The sequence below is a fragment of the Leptonychotes weddellii genome, chromosome 9, assembly GCF_054177405.1.
Source record: "Leptonychotes weddellii isolate Sample4059 chromosome 9, ASM5417740v2, whole genome shotgun sequence".
NCBI lineage: Eukaryota > Metazoa > Chordata > Mammalia > Carnivora > Phocidae > Leptonychotes > Leptonychotes weddellii.
The window spans coordinates 73,535,074-73,542,088 of NC_138377.1; positions in this window are offsets into that span (position 1 = coordinate 73,535,074).

Consider the following 7,015-nt stretch of genomic DNA (forward strand, 5'->3'; position numbering starts at 1 on the left):
CGGGGACGAGATTAACAGTTGAATCAGTAGACAGAGTAAAGGAGATTGCCGTCCCTAATGTGAGGGTCTCATCAAATCCGTTAAGCCCTGAATAGAAAAGAAGGCTGACTCTCCTGAGAGTAAGGGGGGAGCTCCTCCTACCTAGCTACCTTGAGCTGGTACATTGGTCTTTTCCTGCCTTTGGACTTGAACTGAAACATTGGCTCTTCTTGAGTCTGGAGCCTGCTAGCTTTGAACTGAAACTACCCCTATCGGCTCTCCTGGGTCTCCAGCTTGCCGACTGCACATCTTGGGGCTTCTCAGCTTCCATAATTGCCTGAGCCAATTCCTTCTAATAAACACACATGTCCGCGCACGCACACACATGCACACACACACCCTATTGGTTCTATTTCTCTGGAGAACTGTGACGAATACAATTTTAGTAGCTATTCTTAAAAATTCACAATTAAGACAACCAAAATGACCGGAAAACATCAACATAAAGACTAGTATGAGAATTAAATATACAGTTCCTCCTAGAACTAAGACTGACGGTTCTAAGGGTTAAAACAGAGAAAAGGTGGAGTACAAGGACCACACGCTCATATAATGTTGCTACAGCACAATGACAAAAATGGGGGGAGAATGGGGAGAGCAAATGCAAAAAATATTTTAAGTGTCCTCAGTAATTATATCCGTGGTGGTAGTATTAATGCTATTCTGAGACGTGTGTGTGTGTGTGTGTGTGTGTAAGGGGGATAAAGCTGATTATTAATAATGTGATATTCTAATTTTGTCCTTTGAGAGCCAGGCTTCTTGGAGTGGAAGGAAGGAGATACAGATGTAATATGGAAAAGGTTAAGTGAAAATGCTATAGTCTTGCATTCTTTTTTTTTTTCTTTTTAAGATTTTATTTATTTATTTGACAGAGAGAGAGATAGCCAGAGAGGGAACACAAGCAGGGGGAGTGGGAGAGGGAGAAGCAGGCTTCCTGCAGAGCAGGGAGCCTGATGCGGGGCTTGATCCTGGGACCCTGGGATCATGACCTGAGCCGAAGGCAGACACCTAACGACTGAGCCACCCAGGCGCCCTTTGCATTCTTTTCTGAAAGCACAGCTGCCTTCCCTTGTGCCTATAGCCTTCATGTTCTCACACCCAGCAGGATGTGGACTTCTGGTTTACTGAGGTTCCCTCTTGCCTGGAAATGACTCTTCCTTCTCCCTCCTCGGTCTTCATCCCCCAATAGCCCATGTTTGTAACACATGAAAGTACCCACTGGCTGGAAGTGTTTGGACACCTTTTACTAACCACATGTATGATGAAGTAGAGAAAGTAGATCTGGAGAAAGAAAAGCAAGAAGGTGCCCCACAGAGAAGGGCTACCCCTGATCTCTGACAACTTTCTTATCCCTGGTTCCACTTCCTCCTGAGGCCTGCCTGCAGTTCTGTCCTGGATGCTGTGTATCCTTATACATTTCCCTTTCCTGCTTAAGCTTGAGAACTTGTTCTCATCTGTCAATTTGGAAAGAGTCTGGCTAATTCTTACTAAAGTATACATGACTAATAAAGCTCCCTAAGAGTAAAACAAAGAAACAAAACCCTTTAGTCCTGAATTTGAATTGGAAGTATCATTAGGAATTCATGAGATGTTTGATATTTATCTGTTGATTGATCTATTGGTGGAGCTAGCCATCCTAGCTCTGTCCACTGAAGAGGGCTAGAAATAATGACTAACCCAGTAGCAATGAGTATCTATAGTATGTAGACTGTAGTCTTGAAATACCATCTTCAACAAAAAGAAACCAGGGCCTCTTAGAGAAATGGCTGATTTTAGATGTGGGCTAGGCAATGTACAAGATCAGTCTGGACGTCTTGTTTTACTAGATAGCAAGGAGTAATCAAGGACGACTGCCATCAGGTCAAAAGAGTCAGGAGCCAACTTATAAAATTTTCACTTCAAAAAAGACAATAACTATAACTGATTAAAATCATTAGCTATGTTCAAATTTATGAGTTCATACTACTATTTAAAAGTCAGTTAGGGTGCCTGGGTGGCTCAGTTGGTTAAGCGACTGCCTTCGGCTCAGGTCATGATGCTGGAGTCCCGGGATCGAGTCCCACATCGGGCTCCCTGCTCAATGGGGAGTCTGCTTCACTCTCTGACTGTCTCCCCTCTGATGTCTTTCTCACTCTCTCTCTCCCTCTTAAATAAATAAATAAAATCTTAAAAAATAAATAAAAGTCAGTCATCTTCAGAAAATGATAGCCATGATCTTCAAAACTGGTAAATAAAAGGAAGAATCAATCTTGCTTTTCTATTGAACTCTACCACTGGGTAACCAAATAGTAGATGAAATGAAGCATTTTTTTAAAAATAAAGTACCCCAGTTAACCAAAAAAAAATAATACCAATGATAGAATATCATCATTTTGCAACCACCAGTGAAAATAAATCTAGGCACGGAGCCTCAACAGCTGTTAACATCATAAAACCTGAGATGACCAGCTGCCAATTTGTAGGAAATACTGCAGAGCAACATCTTGAACTGCAGCTTAGGGAACTGGGAGGATACGGAAGCAAGGCCCTAAACCCCCAACAAAAGTGGCTGACATTTATTAGGTGCTTACTACATGCCAGGCGTTGCCCTGGCTTTCCACATAGGATCTCACTTAATCTTCATAACAGCCCCCACTGTAAGCAGGTACACTTACCATGCTTAATTTATAGAGAAGGAAAGTGAGACACAGAGAGGTTTAGTAATTTGTCCAAGGTCACACAGCTAGGGAACACAAGCTGGAATTTGAACTCTGGCCATCTGGCTCCAAGCCCTATTCCCTTAAACACTAGGTTATATTCCCTCTTATTAAATAAAGTTTTTTTCTTAAATAAAAGTAGAAGATAATAGTGGCAAGTCCATGCATACACAGATGCATGGAAACTTTTACGATTCTAAATGTTATTTAAGGGGCACCTAGGTGGCTCAGTCATTAGGTGTCTGCCTTTGGCTCAGGTCGTGATCCCAGGGTCCTGGGATCGAGCCCCACGTCGGGCTCCCTGCTCTGCGGGAAGCCTGCTTCTCCCTCTCCCACTCCCCCTGCTTGTGTTCCCTCTCTCACTGTGTCTGTCAAATGAATAAAATAAAATCTTTTTTTAAAAAAGTAAATGTTATTGGGGCGCCTGGGTGGCTCAGTCGTTGGGCATCTGCCTTCGGCTCAGGTCATGATCCCAGGGTCCTGGGATCGAGTCCCGCGTCGGGCTCCCTGCTCTGCGGGAAGCCTGCTTCTCCCTCTCCCACTCCCCCTGCTTGTGTTCCCTCTCTTGCTGTTGCTCTCTCTGTGTCAAATAAATAAAATCTTTAAAAAAAAAAAAGTAAATGTTATTTAAGAAAACATGTACACATGCTAAAACCATAATATTAAACTAGGGATAGAAAAGTTCAGTGGGTTCCTTCCCCTGAATCTGGTTTGGTCCCCACCAACTATTACCTTGATTTTCTCGGAAAAGTGAAGGCAGTCAACAGAGTTGATTCTTTGGAGCATATGCTCCAAATAAAAAAAACAAAAAACGTGTGTTGCAACAAATTTTAAGGTCCTGTGTTGACATGGTAGTTATCGAGACTGATGAAAAGACGTTGGAAGCAGTCCTAGGCAAACAAGTGCCTAATGTCGGGGTGCCTGGGTGGCTCAGTCGTTAAGCGTCCGCCTTCGGCTCAGGTCATGATCCCGGAGTCCTGGGATCAAGCCCCGCATCGGGCTCCCTGCTCTGCGGGAAGCCTGCTTCTCCCTCTCCCGCTTCCCCTGCTTGTGTTCCCTCTCTCTCTGTGTCTCTCTCTGTCAAATAAATAAAGTCTTTAAAAAAAACAAACAAAAACAAGTGCCTAGTGTCTGCAGAGAGGGCAGCCCGAGGGTGGCAACTATTCCACACGCCCACTATCCCGACAACCCAAGCAGGGCGCCCAAGAGTGGAGGGCGCCCAAGAGCCCGCCTCTGGCTGTTTCCCTCTCTCCCTTCCCTCCCGTCAGAGCCAGCCCTGAGCAAAAGCCAACATGTGGATTCCGTCTGCCTTGCCTGGACAAAGCCCCATCCCTCCCCTACCTGCAGCACCCCTTGCCTTTTGTGCTCGGATCTTTGTCCCACTCTCCTTCAGGCCCAACCAGTTTTCTGGAAGCATCACTTAACCTGAGCGTGAATGTAAAACTCCGAGTTACCGCTTACAGGGCCATATGCGTTTACATTTATCTCTAACTCCAGTTAGAGGATTCCTGACTTGCAGGGTGGGGGGAATTTTGTGATTGTAACTGGTCACTGAGGCCACCCTCCCCCCAGAAGGTCTTTGCCAGGTACTGTCTATTCATCCGGGCAGAAGGTTGCCTTCTTCCCCTGGTAATGGGTGGCTCTGCCAGGAGACCCGGGGCCCTCCGGTCCTGTCCACTTGGGGGTCCTGCCTGGGGCTCACGTACCTCCTTCTCCTCCTCCAAAGATACGGAGACGTCAGTATTTGTTAGAGTGCACTGTGGCGCAGACAAGCGAATTTGGCAGCTCTGGCGTCTTTCTTAAACCCAAGGAGGAGCTCAGGCATGAGGAGAAACAAGCACCAGATGTCTGAACATAGATAACTGTCGCTGTCAAATAACTGTCTCTGAAAACTCTTCCCTTTAATATATGCACGGTCTGTGCATAAATATGTTTCAAGTGTGCCCCAAGCCGTTTTTAAGTAAGGCCCAGCGCTCTCGGTGCAGAGCACCTCCGCTGTCAATACGATGTGCCGTAGACCTACTTGCCTTAAGGAACCTCAATCTGAAAGTTTCAGACCTTCTCTATTCTCCTGACATGTATTTCAGCTTTTCAGGATGTGCTTCTTTCCAGGTACAAAGAATACAGTAGAAAGAGGGGTACCAGCCTCTGAAATGGAGCCTCTGGCTATCGGATATTAGTTAGGAGATTTGGGGCATATGCACAAAGATAAAAAAAAATGCCCTGTTCCTATTCAGTACCAAATGAGTGCTGTCCGTGTCTTTAAATGGGTCAAAATGTCTGAAGCATTAGGATCCAACATGACTGAAGGAATCCTCTGCCTTTGACGTTGGGTATCACAGCTCAGGGCTTTCGTGTGTGTCTCTGACTCCCCGGTTCCTCCTAGTTCCCATCTGTGAGAGTTGAATGAATGTCACGTACCTGTGTTTCCAGAGCAGACCCTCCCTCTTGGTTTTAAGGTGGCCTCGGTGCTGTGTGAAGTGTCCCGGACAATGGTGGGGAGACCCAGGTGCTGCTACATGCCGTGAGTCAGGAATTCTGGATGCACACATCCATCACTGTGATTAGTCTCTTTCCCTCTCGCTTCCTGTTTCTAGCAGATCAACACGCTAAAAATGCCCTGTGTCGGTAATTGTTTACCAAACCATCTGCACATACAGATCATGCTGTTTAGGTTTACAGACGCATCCCCAAAATGAAGAGCATTTGTCTTGTTGCTGCCATGATATATGTAGCAATCCCACCAGAATCAATGCTCCACAGATTCATTAAGGGGGTGGGGGGGTACCAATTTTGTTAGTATGTGGATTTCCCATTGACAAATGATGGCTCTCTTTCCATTGAAATATGGTACTTGCTTCAGTGAATCCTAATGCACAGGTTTCAACATCACAATTGCATGTTCTAACAGAATAATCAAGCTTCTAGAAAGAGTTGTTTATACTTGCTGTCTCCACTTCCTAAGTTCCTATTTATTCCTCACCCTTAGCCCCATCACTGCATGGAAACATCTTTCCCCAAGATCAAGATCTAGTGACCTCTGACTCACTAGATCCAGTGGACGTTTTCAGCTTCATTTTCGACCTCCAAGAATACATTCAGTGACCTCCAAGCAGCATTCGATCCCGTGGACCACTCTCTCCTTCCCAAAACACTCTTCTCCCTTAGGTTTCTGGACAACCCCTCTACTGGTACCCTTCTCACTCTGTGATCCCACTGCTCTGGCTGCTCTGTGGGCTCATCTCCATTCGGCCATTGAATGTTGAGGCTCATCAAGATCTTTCCTGGGCCCCTTTCTCTCTTCCTGTATGCTTTCATCCCCAGCCCAGTGTCGAGTACCATATATGCCAATGTTCTCACACATAGATCTCTAGCCCAAGCCTCCCCCTCTATCCATCACCCTAGTGCCAAAAGTGAGGGGACAACTAACATTATCTTGTGCCTAGGACGATTGCAATGGCCTCCTTTCTCTCTCCCCAAACCACAATTGCCCCATTCTAATCCCACTCTGCTTACATCCTTCAATAGTTTCCCTCTTTTCTTAAGATGAAGACCCACATCCCCAACACAGCCGTAGGCCCTGCATGGTCCAGCTCCTGTACTTCCATTTTCCAGAGCACTCCCCTCGTTCCTTAGTTCTCCCTGCTTCCCTGCCTACCACAGGGCCTCTGCTATTCCCTCTGTCTGAAATGTTCTCCTTCTGCCTCCACCCCCACTTTGCCTGGTTAATTCCTCCTTGTCATTCAGATCTTCTCAGTTGTTACTTCCTCAGGAGAGCAGCCTCTCTGACTCCCTACAGCAGATCAGTTGGCCTGGCAATGAGACATACCTCATCTTTATGACACTCCGGGCTGTGTGTGATTACGTATCTGTTCATGCAATTATTTAATTAATAGCTGCTTCCCTCATTAGCCAATGAGTTTCATGAGGATAGGGACTGTGTCTAATTTTGCTTACCTTTCTACCCTCAGTTTAGCCTTGGAGTCTTAGCTATTTCAAGTACTGAAAATGGGGGCACCTGGGTGGCTCAGTTAATCGTCTGCCTTTGGCTCAGGTCATGATCCCAGGGTCCTGGGATCGAGCCCCGCATGGGGCTCCCTACTCAGCGGGAAGCCTGCTTCTCCTTCTCCCACTCCCCCAGCTTGTGTTCCCTCTCTTGCTGTGTCTCTCTCTGTCAAATAAATAAATAAAAATTTTTTTTAATTTTATTTATTTATTTGAGAGAGAGAGAATGAGAGACAGAGAGCAGGAGAGGGAGGAGGGTCAGAGGGAGAAGCAGA